Source organism: Pleurodeles waltl, chromosome 4_1 (assembly GCF_031143425.1).
Source record: "Pleurodeles waltl isolate 20211129_DDA chromosome 4_1, aPleWal1.hap1.20221129, whole genome shotgun sequence".
NCBI lineage: Eukaryota > Metazoa > Chordata > Amphibia > Caudata > Salamandridae > Pleurodeles > Pleurodeles waltl.
The window spans coordinates 434,020,229-434,034,705 of record NC_090442.1 but is presented as its reverse complement, the minus strand read 5'-3'; the positions used below and the strand labels follow the sequence as shown (position 1 = coordinate 434,034,705).

Below are 14,477 nucleotides of genomic sequence, written 5' to 3'. Positions count from 1 at the left end.
ACGTACTTTACAGGATGGTGATCAGTCACTATATATATCTTGCCAGTTACAACTTTAAAAGGTTTAGCATCAAAGGGAGCATCAGATTTGCGTTTACTCTGTTGTTGCATTAATACTCAATCTCTTTTATTGGAAGCAATGTTCTTGGCACATCAACGCTTGTCGGTATATACTTTCATCATGTTTACAACACAAGTTTGTTTGACGAAGTTCACCATCTGTTGTAAATCATCTGTTGGTCCATTATGGTAACTCGGTCATCATAGCTCTCCTGAACATCAGGGCGACAGCATTTTCACCTGTTGTTGAAGACTAACATGAATAGCTGACCTCAGATCAAGCTTTTCCAGTTTAGCATGCTGGACAGTCTTTTTGGCTGTGTTCATAAAGAATTTGACAGTGCCATTTGCTTGCAGCAAAAGAGATGTGCTCTTCTGATGCTTCACATTGAGATGATCAAGAAAGTCACTGAATTCTTGACTGTTGAAAGGGGGGCATCGTTAGATTTTAGAATTGAAGGCGTGCCCCATATTACAATACAGTAATGCCAGTTAACCTGTTGATGACTTTTTCTTGAGTAATGAATGAGAGATCTTCTACTAGTGGAAAATGGGAGTCTTCATTGATAATCATCATCAGATGATGTCCATTGTCAAGAGGACCAAAGAAAACAACAGCAAATATCTCCAACACATGATTTGGTAAATCCAGCATGTTCAAGTCATGTTGAGTGATTTTGGGAGATAAGCTATTGCACAAATGGCACGCCTTCAATTCTCTTCCAACTCTGTCATGAAGATGACGAAACCACATTCAGACTCTTAGACCTAGTTTGGTGGCAACAATTCCTTCATGGGACACTTCATTTACTTGTTGTCACGGACTCTTTGGTATGACAATTCTTAAATCTTGTAAGACATTACCTTCTTGAGCACTGGACAGTTCGTCTTTCACATGTCACATCTCTGGACTTCTCATATTCACTGTCAAGAGTCAGAGGTTGAGTCTGCTGTTTCCTGGATTGATGTGTAATAATGTATTTTAGCATCAACATGTCACCCTCTTTACCTGATGCATTAATAGTTTGTTCCAAAGAAATAGCAACAGAAATACTGGACTTTACAATTAAGTTAATTTAGGCTTTAGCATCTTTAGAGGGGTTACCACAACACTGTACTGGTTCTTGTGTAAAGTATTCATCAGGGTTTTGATCTTTCCGTGAAGCCTGCCTTCATCATTATAGAATTTACTGAACTTACAGTGTTTGACGAGCAAATATAGTCTCTCAACAAATATGTCAATTGTTTCACCAACTTTCTGTCATTCCTGACTGAAAATATATTGTTCGTAATCAACATTCAGCATTGGATTGAACTTGAGATTTAATGCTTCCTTGATTTGACAGTGTGTGACTTCTTCAGTTCACAGCAGTATCTTTATTACCTCTTTTCCTTCATTCACCAGCAAGATTGTAGAGGTATTTGACAATCTTTTTGTTGTCTGTTTCATCTAGAACATCAATTAAATCATCAAACATTTCTATCCAGACAGTCCATCTGTCACCGATATTTTTCTTTGTAGTGGTATCGAAGGCAGGCATTGGCCTCCAGAAGGCAGTGTCATAATATTCTGCGCTCTTTCCAGCAGCCGTTGAAAAAGCTCACTATTCCGATTGCCACTTATGGCCTTTCACTCGGTCCAATGAGATTCACTAGCCTTGTGAGCACAACTCCCATGATTCTGCTTGGGTTGCAGTGCTTGGTGCTGAGGTCAGATGGCTCTCATTCCTCAGGTTTTGGTAGGCATGATTGTATTCTTTATATATCAGATGATCACCACCTCTAATGTTTCTTTGCATTTATCTGCTTCTATAGTGTTCACTTGCACGGGGCTGTCACTGATTGTTGTATTTTCCACACCTGGTTGTCACTTAATTTGCATAGTCGTACTATATGATTTACAGCTCAGTGTCACATAGTGTCATAATACCTCTTTCACATTCTTACTAGCAAGTATCCGGCCACTGATGCACAGGCTTCTCAAAAAAGCTTTTGTTCTTCAAAAGCTTCACACTGGCTGGAGTGGTGCTTTGACTCTGCATACGCCAGAAGTCAATCTTCACTTCGACTGAGGCACATGCTGCATGCAGAAGCAGCTTACTGTACCACGGCAAAGTCTCTGGGAGAGCACTGTTGATCTCCTGGTTACTTATCTCCTATCTCATCACCAGTTGTAACATCCTTCCCAGCCAAGTGCTTATCAATGACTATGTCACACACAGAGTTTGTTCTTGCACATCTTTATTGCTCTTTGTGTAACCTCAAACTCAACATTCTAATCATGAAATATATTTGCCACACCCAAACAGTTATGTCACAGTTCCACGGAGACCATTAGGAACTAAAAGGGTCCATTCATCACTAACTCACAAGACACTATGGGGGTCATTCTGACCCTGGCGGTCGGTGATAAAGCGGCGGCCAACCCGTCAACAGGCAGGCGGTCAAAAAAAAGGTATTCTGACCCTGGCGGGAACCGCCAACACAGGCCGCCACTTTAACACTCCGACCGCCATGGCGGGACAGACAAACAGCGCGGCGGTCACCGCCAACAGCCAGGCGGCAGACAATGTACCGCCCACCCTATCACAACTCACCAATCCGCCACCTTTTCCGGGGCGGGAGCCCCGCCGATAAAAACACGGCGGAAACAGACTACGAACAGGAAAACGCTCACCTATACACACTCCACGAGGAATCTGGACAGCATGTAACCCGAATTAAACATCCTACCAGCTATTGTCTACCTGCTCATCTACCACGAGTACGAACGCCGGCGCAGACGACAACGGTGAGTACTGCACCTACGACACAGGGGAGGGGGGAGGAGGAAAGGTTACGGGCACACACATATGCGACTCCCCCCCCCCAACTATCTACACACCAATGCAGAGCACCAAGTCACAGTGACACCACCCAAACCCCCCGGAATAATGCAAAGACATAATTAAAGTGAGAAACAACATTTATGTAAATAAGAGGTTCTTTGAAGTCATTGTAAAATAGCAATATGAATTGTAAAAAATCAAGTAAGAACATTGCGAAACCGATAAACATAGGCAATAAGTCCTGCACAGTCACTTAAATTGCCACTGTCCGTGGGCCAAAGTGTATCGACACATGGGCAAAGCCCACGCAGGAGACCTGAGTCCGTTGGAGAGAACACTTCTGGGGCATCAGATGACAAAACTACAGGCACCTCAGGGGGAAGGGAAGGGGGGGCACCTCAGCCACATGAGTCCACGACGCCAGATCCACGAAGGGTCCACCATGCCCACTGTGCCATCCTGGGGAGTGCAAAGCCACAGTCTCACAAGTCTCTACAGTAGGTGGATTGCCCACTGTGCCATCCTGGGGAGTGCAAAGCCACAGTCTCACAAGTCTCTACAGTGGGTGGATTGCCCACTGTGCCATCCTGGGGAGTGCAAAGCCACAGTCTCACAAGTCTCTACAGTGGGTGGATTGCCCACAGTGCCATCCTGGGGAGTGCAAAGCCACAGTCTCACAAGTCTCTACAGTGGGTGGGCTGCCCACTGTTACATCCTGGGGAGTGCAAAGCCACAGTCCATCATGTGGATTACAGAGACCACTGGTCATGGAGGAGGCATGGTGGGCAGAGTGCGTCGTGAAGGCCTGCCCGACACAGAACCGGGACTGCCAATGGGCCAGCGGTGCGTGACAGGAAGGGCCCAGCGGAGCGGTGCTTGAGACGGCGGGGCCCAGCGGAGCGGTGCTTGACAGGAAGGGCCCAGCGGAGCGGTGCTTGAGACGGCGGGGCCCAGCGGAGCGGTGCTTGACAGGAAGGGCCCAGCGGAGCAGTGCTTGACAGGAAGGGCCCAGCGGAGCGGTGCTTGAGACGGCGGGGCCCAGCGGAGCGGTGCCTTTCTGCACGGCGGGGCCCTCTTCAGCGGTGCCTTTCTGCACGGCGGGGCCCTCTTCAGCGGTGCCTTTCTGCACGGCGGGGCCCTCTTCAGCGGTGCCTTTCTGCACGGCGGGGCCCTCTTCAGCGGTGCCTTTCTGCACGGCGGGGCCCTCTTCAGTGGTGTCTTTCTGCACGGCGGGGCCCTCTTCAGCGGTGTCTTTCTGCACGGCGGGGCCCTCTTCAGCGGTGCCTTTCTGCACGGCGGGGCCCTCTTCAGCGGTGCCTTTCTGCACGGCGGGGCCCTCTTCAGCGGTGTCTTTCTGCACGGCGGGGCCCTCTTCAGCGGTGTCTTTCTGCACGGCGGGGCACTCTTCAGCGGTGTCTTTCTGCACGGCGGGGCCCTCTTCAGGGGTGCCTTTCTGCACGGCGGGGCCCTCTTCAGCGGTGTCTTTCTGCACGGCGGGGCCCTCTTCAGCGGTGTCTTTCTGCACGGCGGGGCCCTCTTCAGCGGTGCCTTTCTGCACGGCGGGGCCCTCTTCAGCGGTGCCCTTCTGCACGGTGGGGCCCTCTTCAGCGGTGCCTTTCTGCACGGCGGGGCCCTCTTCAGCGGTGCTTGTCCAGTCATTCAAGGGAGCCAGACCTGGCCAGGACTCCCTGCTTAGTCGCCCTCCGACCGTGCAGTTGCTGGACCCTTCTGTGACGGAGTCCTGGGCCCGTGGGTGTCCTCCCTCACACCCAGGATGGGGCTTGTGGGGCCCTCCTGGTCTGCGCCCCTGCTGGATGACTTCTCCGCCCTGCTGCCCTTGCCCTCCTTCGATGAGGCTCTCTGGCCCTTGCCTCCCCTGGATGTTGTGGCAGGTGACGGCCCAGGACTTTGCTCCTTGGGGGCAGCCGTGTCAGTCTTCTCGCAGCGGCCCCTGATTTTACGGGTCCTCTTTCCAGGGGGGGGGGCTGGCTGTCCCCTTGCTGCTGGCCGATGTGTCAGTGCTGGGAAAGGGTGGACTCCAAAACCTGTGCACAATGGTGACACCTGAAGCAGGGCTGGTGGTGGCTGAGGTGCTCTTGGGACTCTTAGCAGATGGAGGGGGTGGGTCAGGTGGGGCAAAGAGGTTAAGTTTGGAGAGGTAAAGTTTTTTAGGACCAATGTAAAGGGTAGGTGTAGTGGGTATGGGAGTGGAGGAAGAGGATGTGGTTGTAGGAGAGTCAGGTGTGCTGTCTTTGGGTGCAGGTGCCTGTGACGTAGGCTGTCGTGTGGTGGTTGGCTGTTGGGTGGGTGGCTGCCTGCGTTTGTGTGTCTTGGAAGAGGTGGTGACAGCCACAGTGGGAGAGGACACAAGGGACGTGTAAATGGCAGTGGGGGTGGTGACTGCACGTGTGCGGACTGTACTGGAGGGTGTGCTGGTGATGGAAGTACTGGCTGATGGTGGTGTGCATGCAGGTGTGAGTGGAGACGTCACAGGGAGGGAGGAGGGAGACGAGGAGGAGGGGGACACAGGAGTGGTAGTGACTGTTGGCATGTCTGCATCTGGGTGTTGCTTGGGTGAATGCTTGTGTGATCTGTGGTGCTTATGTCTGGATGAGCTGCCCTTGGGTGTTGAGGTGTGTGCAGGCTGGTCTGATGGTGTGGATGGGATAGGCTGAGGAACAGGAGACAGAGACAGGGTGGAGGCAGTTAGAAGAGGGAGGCTGGAAACAGGGACAACGGCTGCCATCAGTGCTGAGGCCAGAGCATTGAACGATCGTTGATGGGCAGCCTGACCCGAATGAATGCCCTCCAGGTATGCATTGCTCCGATGCACCTCCCTCTCTACCCCCTGGATGGCATTCAAAAGGGTAGACTGCCCAACAATGATGGTCTGTAGGAGGTCAATGACCTCCGCACTGAGGGCAGCAGGGGTAACAGGGGCAGGGCCTGAGGTGTCTGGGGCGAAGGAGATGCCCGCCTTCTTGGGCGAGCGGGCATGGAGCGAAGGCTGAGGGGCTGCTGGGAGGGCGGAGCTGGTGCGCTGGGTGGCGGCTGTACCTGTAGAGGCGGGGGGCCCGGATGTTGCCGCCACTGCTAGGGAGCTCCCTTCCGAGGACGTGTCGGTGTCGCTGGTGTCACCACGGGTCCCCGTTGTGGTGCTCCCCTCGCCCTCCGTATCACTGGTGACCTCGGTGTCTGTACCATGGCCCACCGGGGCCTTGTGACTTGCAGCTCCCTCGTGCTCCGATGCCAATTCTCCTCCGCCTGATGATGCTAATGCACACATGCACAAGAAGATAAAGAAAAAGGGTGGGGGGAGAAATAAAAACAGGTTGAGTGCATGCATTGTCAACACTGTTGGCGGAGAGGACAGACACAGGAGCCTCATGCACTACGCCGCGCAATCGGGGTACACTACTCAGTACTTGTGACTAGGCCAACAGGTCTATGGACAACATATGCGCACATGGGTGATGCTGGACCATGGATTGCTGTACTTGGCACCCTACAGAGGTGGGGAGCGGGGGCACAGGGCCATGCCTAAAGGAGGGGACTACACTACAGAAAGCGCCCTGACCTAATGTCACCCACAGCCCTCCTCCCCCACCCAGATGCCTCCACTGCGTGTAAAGATAGCAGAATGTGCTGGTACTCACCCCCTTGTGTCTGCTGTGATGTCCTCACGCGCCCATCCAAATCGGGGTAGGCCACCGCCAGGATCCGGGACATCAGGGGGGTCAAGGTACGACTGGCACCCCTCCTACGTTGGGAGGCCATCCCCAGCAGTGACTCGGCGGTCTTCCTGGTCCCGCGGTGGATGTCCTCCCACCTCTTTCGGCAGTGGGTGCCCCGTCTTGTGTGGACCCCCAGGGCCCGGACTTCCTTGGTGATGGCACGCCAAATGTCGACTTTCTGATAGGCGCTGACCTATTTGACATGTACAGGGTGGGAAAGGAATTGTCAACATTTTTCTGCATGTTAGATGTGATTGCCCCCGCCTCCCCAACACTGCCATGTGGCACATGCTCCCATCTGTCGTGCCTTGCACTCCTCATTCGCTCCCCACCCCACCATCTTACATCCACCATACACAACCCAGGCATAGCCCATTCAACGTGCACCCAGTGTACTTACCTGTTGGTCTGGAGGACCGTAGAGTAGCGCATACTGGGGCAGGACCCCATCCACAAGTTTCGCCAACTCTTCTGAAGTGAAGGCAGGGGCCCTTTCCCCAGTCGCAGCAGCCATTGTCTCTTCCAGACCGAGGTCACAGCAGCACTTGCAGTATAGGTCCTCTCCTGTGGATGATCAGGTCTCGAGTGATTAAGCAGTTAGAAAATGGCGGTCACGCCCGCGGCGGTGCGTACCGCGGTGGTGCGTACCGCGACCGCCGGCGCACATCGTCATTGGCTCCTGAGACCCATAGGGTTCAATGTTAACCAATGCTGCTTTGCGCCACAGTCTTCGACCGCCTACCGCCACGGTGTGCCACGCCAGAGCAGTGACCTCACATCCCACTGTCACACTTCACAGGTCAGGCAGCCGCCATTTCAAGGGCCCACATGGCATGATTTCTACTGCGTCACATAGGCCTAGGCCTTGCATTGCCACTCATACAAGCCTTTCAATGGATAGCGATTCGTGTACTGTGCAAGCTGTGTGAATGAACCTGTCGGTTGCTTGACTCTGTGCTCCATGTTGTCCTTCCTAGGCACCGTCCGCTGGGACTTGCGAGGAGAAGGATGAATCCTCCTGTGTACCGACCGCTGGTGGACCTGTCGACAATGGAAGAACGACACATTATACTTCGATACCGACTTGACCGAGCCACTATACATGAACTGTGTGCCCAGCTGGAGCCAGACCTGATGTACCCCATCCGCCAACCCACAGGGATTCCCCCTCTGGTGCAGGTTCTGTCAGTACTCCATTTTTTGGCAAGTGGGTCTTTTCAGACAACAGTGGCCATGTCATCAGGGATGTCTCAGCCTATGTTTTCTAAGTTTTTGTCCAGAGTGTTGTCTGCCCTGATGAAATACATGCAGAGATACATTGTTTTCCCTGAGGAGGGTGATTTGGCCACTGTGAAGGGTGATTTCTATGCCCTTGGACATATCCCCAACATCATTGGTGCCATTGATGGGACCCATGTGGCTTTAATACCCCCAAAAGACAATGAGCAGGTGTACAGAAATAGAAAAAATTACCATTCGAGGAATGTCCAGGTGGTCTGTTTGGCTGACCAGTACATCTCCCATCTAAATGCCAAGTTCCCTGGGTCAGTGCATGACGCGTATGTCATGCGAAATAGCAGCATCCCTTATGTGATGGAACAGCTACAGAGACACCGTGTGTGGCTAATAGGTGACTCTGGTTACCCCAACCTGCCTTGGCTATTGACCCCAGTGAGGAATCCCCGGACCAGGGCAGAGGAACGGTACAATGAGGCACATGGGCGAACTAGGAGGATTATAGAACGGACCTTCGGGGTCCTGAAGGCCAGGTTTAGGTGCCTGCATATGACAGGGGGATCCCTCATGTACTCACCAAAGAAGGTGTGCCAGATCATCGTGGCCTGCTGTATGCTTCACAATCTTGCATTGCGACGCCAGGTGCCTTTCCTGCAGGAGGATGGTCCAGATGGTGGTGTTGTTGCAGCTGTGGAGCCTGTGGAGAGTGAAGAGGAGGAAGACGACGGGGACGACACGGACAACAGGGACTCAGTTATACAACAGTATTTTCAGTAGCACCCAGGTAAGAATCACCGACGCCATTTTACATTTACTTCTGGCCTCCTGCATCTCTACTTTCTGTGTTTCCCCCCAGTTCCTTTTCACTGATTTTTGACTTTCCCTTCCCTTTTCAAACCTGTATGACCCACAGCGTGACTTCTGCTTTGTTTGCCCATGGACTAATGCTTATTGACACTGGTATGTTGTCATCACAATGTTAATGAACATTATTGCACCGTTATGTGTAATACATTTGTAAAGAATACAAGCAGACTCCTGACATTAGAAGTGCAATTGGTGATTTATTTTAAGTGCTGCGTATAGGTCCATGATAGTAAAACGGTGATGGGTGGGGGTGGAGTAATGTCCATGGCAGAGTCCAGTTCTCAGTAGCACAGGTGCATTGCCCATATGCCTGTGGAAGGATGGAGCAGGGGCAGTTCAAGGTTGGACAGGGTGACAATGTGGGACAGTGGGATGACATCTGGGGGTATCTTCGGCAGGCGGGGGTCTTGGCATCCTACTCTGTCTTCTTGTGTGATCTCAGGTTCCGCTTGCGGGGTGGTTGATCTTCAGCAGGAGGTGGGGTTCTGGTGGCCTGTCGTGGTGTGGGGGCCTCCTGTCCACTAGCGCCGGCGGAGGTGGTAGGCTGTTCGTCGTCCGGGCTGGTGACAGGGGCCCTTTGGGGTGCCACATGGTCCCGCAATGTGGTGACTATCTGGTTGAGGGCCAGGACGATGGTCCCCATTGCGGTACCGATGTTCCTGAGTTCGTCTCTGAACCCCATGTACCGTTCCTCCTGCTGTGCCTGGATCTCCTGAAACCTGGCCAGTACCGTCGCCATCGTCTCCTGGGAGCGGTGGTATGCTCCCATGATGGTGGTGAGGGCCTCCTGGAGAGTGGGTTCCCTGGGCCGGTCCACCCCCTCTCGCACGCAGCCCTCCCAGTTGCCCTGTTTCCCCGGGCCTCTGTCCCCTGGACGGTGTGCCCACTACCACTGCCCCCAGGTCCCTGTTGTTGTTGGGGTGGTGGGTCAGCCTGGGTGCCCTGTAGTGGTGGACACACCGCTGATTGACGCGTCCTGGAGACAGTGGCATGGGCCCGCTGGGTGGGAGCTGTGCTGGTATTCCCAGAGGGGGTTGGGTCTGCTGTGGCCTGTGTCTGTGTGTGGGGAACCGACTGTCCAGAGGTCCCCGATGGTCCGGGCTGGTCATCAGGTTCTAGGTCGACAGAGCTGCTGTCATCACTGGGGGCCTGTTCTGGGGGCGGGATGGACAAATCTGGACCCTCCTGGCCGGTGTGTTGGCGTTCGGGCCCTGCAGGGGTAAAAGAGTATGGTTATTGCTTCTGTGTGTGCCATGGCGTGCGATTTGTGGGTGCCCTTGTCCCCCAGTGCTGGCATTCCCTTGTGGGAGGAGTTGAGAGGGTGGTTTGTGGGGGGGGGGTGGGTATGTGCAGTGGTCATGCTTGGGTGATGGGTGTCCATGGTTTGTGTTGGCATTCAGGGATTGGTGTTGTGGTGGGTGGGTTGTGCTGGTGAGACATTGGCAGGGAGGATGTGTGCTGGGGGGTTGGTGGTGAGGGTGGGGGTGCGGGTTGGCATGCTGGTGGTTGGGGGGGGTGAAGTAGTTGGGATTAGACTTACCAGAGTCCATTCCTCCGCCTACTCCAGCGAGGCCCTCAGGATGCAGGATGTTCAAGACCTCTTGCTCCCATGATGTGGAGTGGGTGGGGGTCCGCCGCCAGTCTTCTGCACAGCGATGTTGTGTCTTGACACCATCGACCGCACCTTCCCCCGTAGGTCGTTCCAGCGCTTTCGGATGTCTTCCCGGTTTCTGGGATGCTGTCCCACAGCGTTGACCCTGTCGACGATCCTTTGCCATAGCTCCGCCTTCCTGGCTATTGTGGTGTGCTGCACCTGTGTGCCAAATAGCTGGGGCTCTACCCTTATTATTTCCTCCACCATGACCCTGAGTTCTTGGTCCGAGAACCTGGGGTGTCTTTGGGGTGCCATGGGGTGGTGTGGGGTGGTGTTTGTGTTGATGAGTGTGGTGTGTGTGGTGGTGTGTGGTGTTTTGTGCGTGGATGTAGTGTGGGTGATGATGTTGTGTTCCTCTGTGTGTTGGGGTTTGCGATAGCTGTGCTCTCTCTCTCTCTCTCTCGCCTTCTCTCCGAATTTCGAGTAGTGGGGGTTTGTGGGTGATGTGGGTGTGTGTTTTATAGTTGATTGGATGTGTGGGTGTGGTGTGTGTATGTGTATCAGATGTGTGTATTTCGATTTGTCCAATGTGGCTGTATTTTGTAAAGGTGTGTGTATTTTGACCGCGGCGGTGTGTACCGCCAATGGAATACCGCGGTTGAAAGACCGCCGCGTGGATTCGTGGGTCGTAATGGCATGGGTGTGTTTGTGTTGGCGTGACGGTGGAGGTTTGGTCATCTCCAGTTTATCGCTGACCGCTGATGGGGCGGCCTTCCGTGGATGTCGGGTTTTTGGCGGTTTGGCAATTGTGGGTCAGAATGACCGTGGCAGTTTACCGCGGCGGTAGAATGGCGGACTTCTGACCGGCGGTAAGAGCCTTTTACTGCCGAGGTCAGAATGACCCCCTAAATATGGCACTACTTTGCTTTAGCCCTTGTTACTAGCAGTATCCCCAGCAGGATAATATGGGCAAATAATTATTCTCCAATTTCTCTGGTCCCCCACTCTCCAGGTGCATGTATTTTTCCTTGGAATCTCAGCAGAGATTAGATGAGCACTGGGAACACACATTAAGACCCAGTGGATGGGGTCCCAATGGCCTATAGGGCTCAGAGAGGGGGGGCATGCACCCCTTCCTATTAAAAAAGAATATGAACCTGGCAATGGGGTCCCCGGGGCCCCTTAGAGGCTCAGGGGAGCATGCATCCCACTCCCCATAAAAAATTAATTGGCCCAGGGGATGGGGCCCCTGTGTTATTCTCCCTGTTGCCCAGGCACAGGCCCCGCTGACCCAGAATATTGGATGTTGGTCGCTGGTTGTTTGTGGTAACCGGAAGGCTGCAGCTGGACAATGTCGCCATAAGGAAACTGGAAGAAACATAGCATATTTTAAAATCTTTGATAGTATTTTTCTCTTTTAAACTTTAAAAAAGTGAGAAATGTGTAAAGGAAGTTTTTAATGGCAGGGTCCTGGATTAGGCAGTTCAAATGTGTGTAATGAGAAGTAACAGTTGCTAGACTCACTCGCCTTGTTGTTTAAACACTTTTACCCTGTTTCTACAAATGTTTTTCTGACTGATTACCACCTGGTGTCTCACAGAGGGCAGTGGAGGCGACTGTGTAGTTGGAGCGGGGTGTGTGGGGATTGATTTGTTGTGCAGTGGTGCAGCTGGAAGTGGAGGTCCTGTAACTATGCACCTAGACTCACCATAGCATACAACATTTGAGCAGCGTAGCAGAGTATAGCGACGGTCTTTGACAGCACTTCTTAAATCCTGACCATCATGACAATAAAGAAACTTTGCTGTGGCAAAAAGATTCCACACAGGGTTTAAAAAATTAAGTCCAACCCCCTCCGGAATAAATCACACTACATGGCAGCATTAAGAGGCTTAGCACCTATATCAACTTATTTGTTGATCCAAAGGGGGGAATGGTAACTGCCAATGGATTGCTAAATCATTAAACTATTGCCAACCTCTTTGATGCATATTTGATTCTAAACCCTAATATAGGCCTTAGCATCATATCCTGAAGCATGGTTGGTAACTCAATGATAGAACAAAAACTTGCACTTTTAGCTAGATTTAAGGCAGAAATTATATGTATGCAGCAGTCTTGGAGCTGGCCTGGCCTTTCCTTAGATGAATATCTAGCAGCTCCCTGGCTCCTATCTGGGTAGGGTTTGAGCGAGTGGGGGGCCTTTCAATCTTCCTGAGCACTGAGCATATTTGGCAATACACCTGCTTCTCATATATTTCCAACTTTGCACAGGGCATTAGATTTTCTAAATATTTGTCTCAATCCTCAGCCATACATACATTTCTACTGATGAAAGGTTATCTCCCTCCAGGCCAAAAAAACATCCTGCTAGGAAGACACCTGTTTCTTTAAGTGGCATATATGATTGCATTGGATGAAGAAGCTCTGATACCCATAGTTAGAGCTTTGAATGCTCTAACTTTGCACTTGAAGACAATGAGGATATTGATAAAATTGAATCCCTGAACATTCCCAGCTCATCCTTCCCAGACTCACATAGAATAGATATGAGAGTCTGTATGCTTTTGGAATTCCTTAGGACAAATGAATGCGCAATCTACAATGGATGATTGCATTCAGAATCCCAGTGAATTTCACATTGAAGTGCAACACATGTCGCTCTATTCTCGATTATGTAATAGCTTCATATTCAATGATTGGGCTTCTTTCAAACCTCACTGTTATTGATAACTCAGTAATTGATGACAAGCTCCTTTACTTTAATGCAGCAATCACCATTGACAGATCTGCTCTTTTGAATGAACAGCCTATGCAACTCTAGTGGAACTCTCACAATGGGAGTACACACTGGGATGAGAGTATAATAGCCAAACTAAATATTTTCTTCAGAAAGCCCTAGAAGATCTTAAGTGTTTCAATTTAATCCAAAGAAAAGAATAATTACATTTGGGCATCTTTGGAAGCAAACAAATGATCACACTAGGGGCCAGGTGAGGGAAATGTTCAAATGGGAAACACCCAAATAGTCAGAACCCTAAAGTATTTAGGTAAATCTCAAAGGTTATAAATCGGTTGGCTAGATGTCAATTTCAATTTTATTCATAAGTTTGGGGTGCATTACTTAAAAAAATGAAGGAAAAAAGAAAAAGATTAAGAATAACCTTCAAAACAAAAAAATTCCGACTGGGAATGGATTGCCCTCTGAGAAGCAGTAGTTACTAAGAATGGATGGGAATTTCTGAGCCTTTGTTGCAGAAGTGCGTACAGCAAGAAGGGTTGTGATTTCCTCATTTATCAGTAGCTCAATTTATGCTCATTATCTGAAGGAATTATATGCAGCCAACAGAGAAAACCCAAGTGCAGCTTTGATGGTAGAGGCATTCACAGTCAGCAGTCTCTGTAAATACGGCCCCCCCTCTGCTGACCAGATAAAATCTTTTATCATGAAATCACACTGTTCAAGCACAAGGGAGCCTTATGAGATTCTGATTTTGGTGCTAAAAAAAGAACCCACCTGATGGTCTCTGCTTCTTGCCCTGCATTTTCAATATTGCTACAAAAAAGTTGTGGTCAACTCATCATGGAAAGGCAGTATTATTGCTCCTGTTTTTAAAAAGGATGATCAAACCTCTCCTAGTAGTTATCGCCAAATAGTGCTCCTGGCTGCAGTAGGGAATATTTTTCCTAAGAACCCATTGGAACATCTACAAGAATAAGTAGTTGATAAGGAAATTATGCCCAGAGGACAAGCAGGTATTAGGGCTAATTTCCTCAATCTGGATATTATCTCAGTTGTCCAAATTATTACAGAAAAGTACTTAAAAACAAGAGAGTCATTTGTACACGACTTCTCTACTGTCACAAGTTGGTAGGCCCACCATATGGAGGAATCTTTCCTCTATTGGTATTCCCCACTACCTACCTCATTTGGTACTTACCCTGCATTCAGCCACATGGTGTAAGGTTATCCTGGGACACAAGGCCTCTCAAACAAAATCATGATAACTAATGGACTCAAACCAGGTTGCCTCCTAGCCCCATTCCTGAGATTCTCTAAAAGAGAACCTTTCAAAGTTCTCCCATCCTCCCTAACGGGAGGCAGTGATATGTCTTCTTTATGCAGATCATATAGTCATATTTGATCTGACACCCAGGG

General features: G+C 50.8%; 1 protein-coding gene across 12 annotated transcripts in view; it reads left to right on the top strand.

Annotated features, from left to right (window-relative positions):
• The window catches only part of CACNA2D1 (calcium voltage-gated channel auxiliary subunit alpha2delta 1), a 1,459,114-nt gene that overhangs the window by 567,080 nt on the left and 877,557 nt on the right, over positions 1 to 14,477 (top strand). The window lies entirely within an intron of this gene.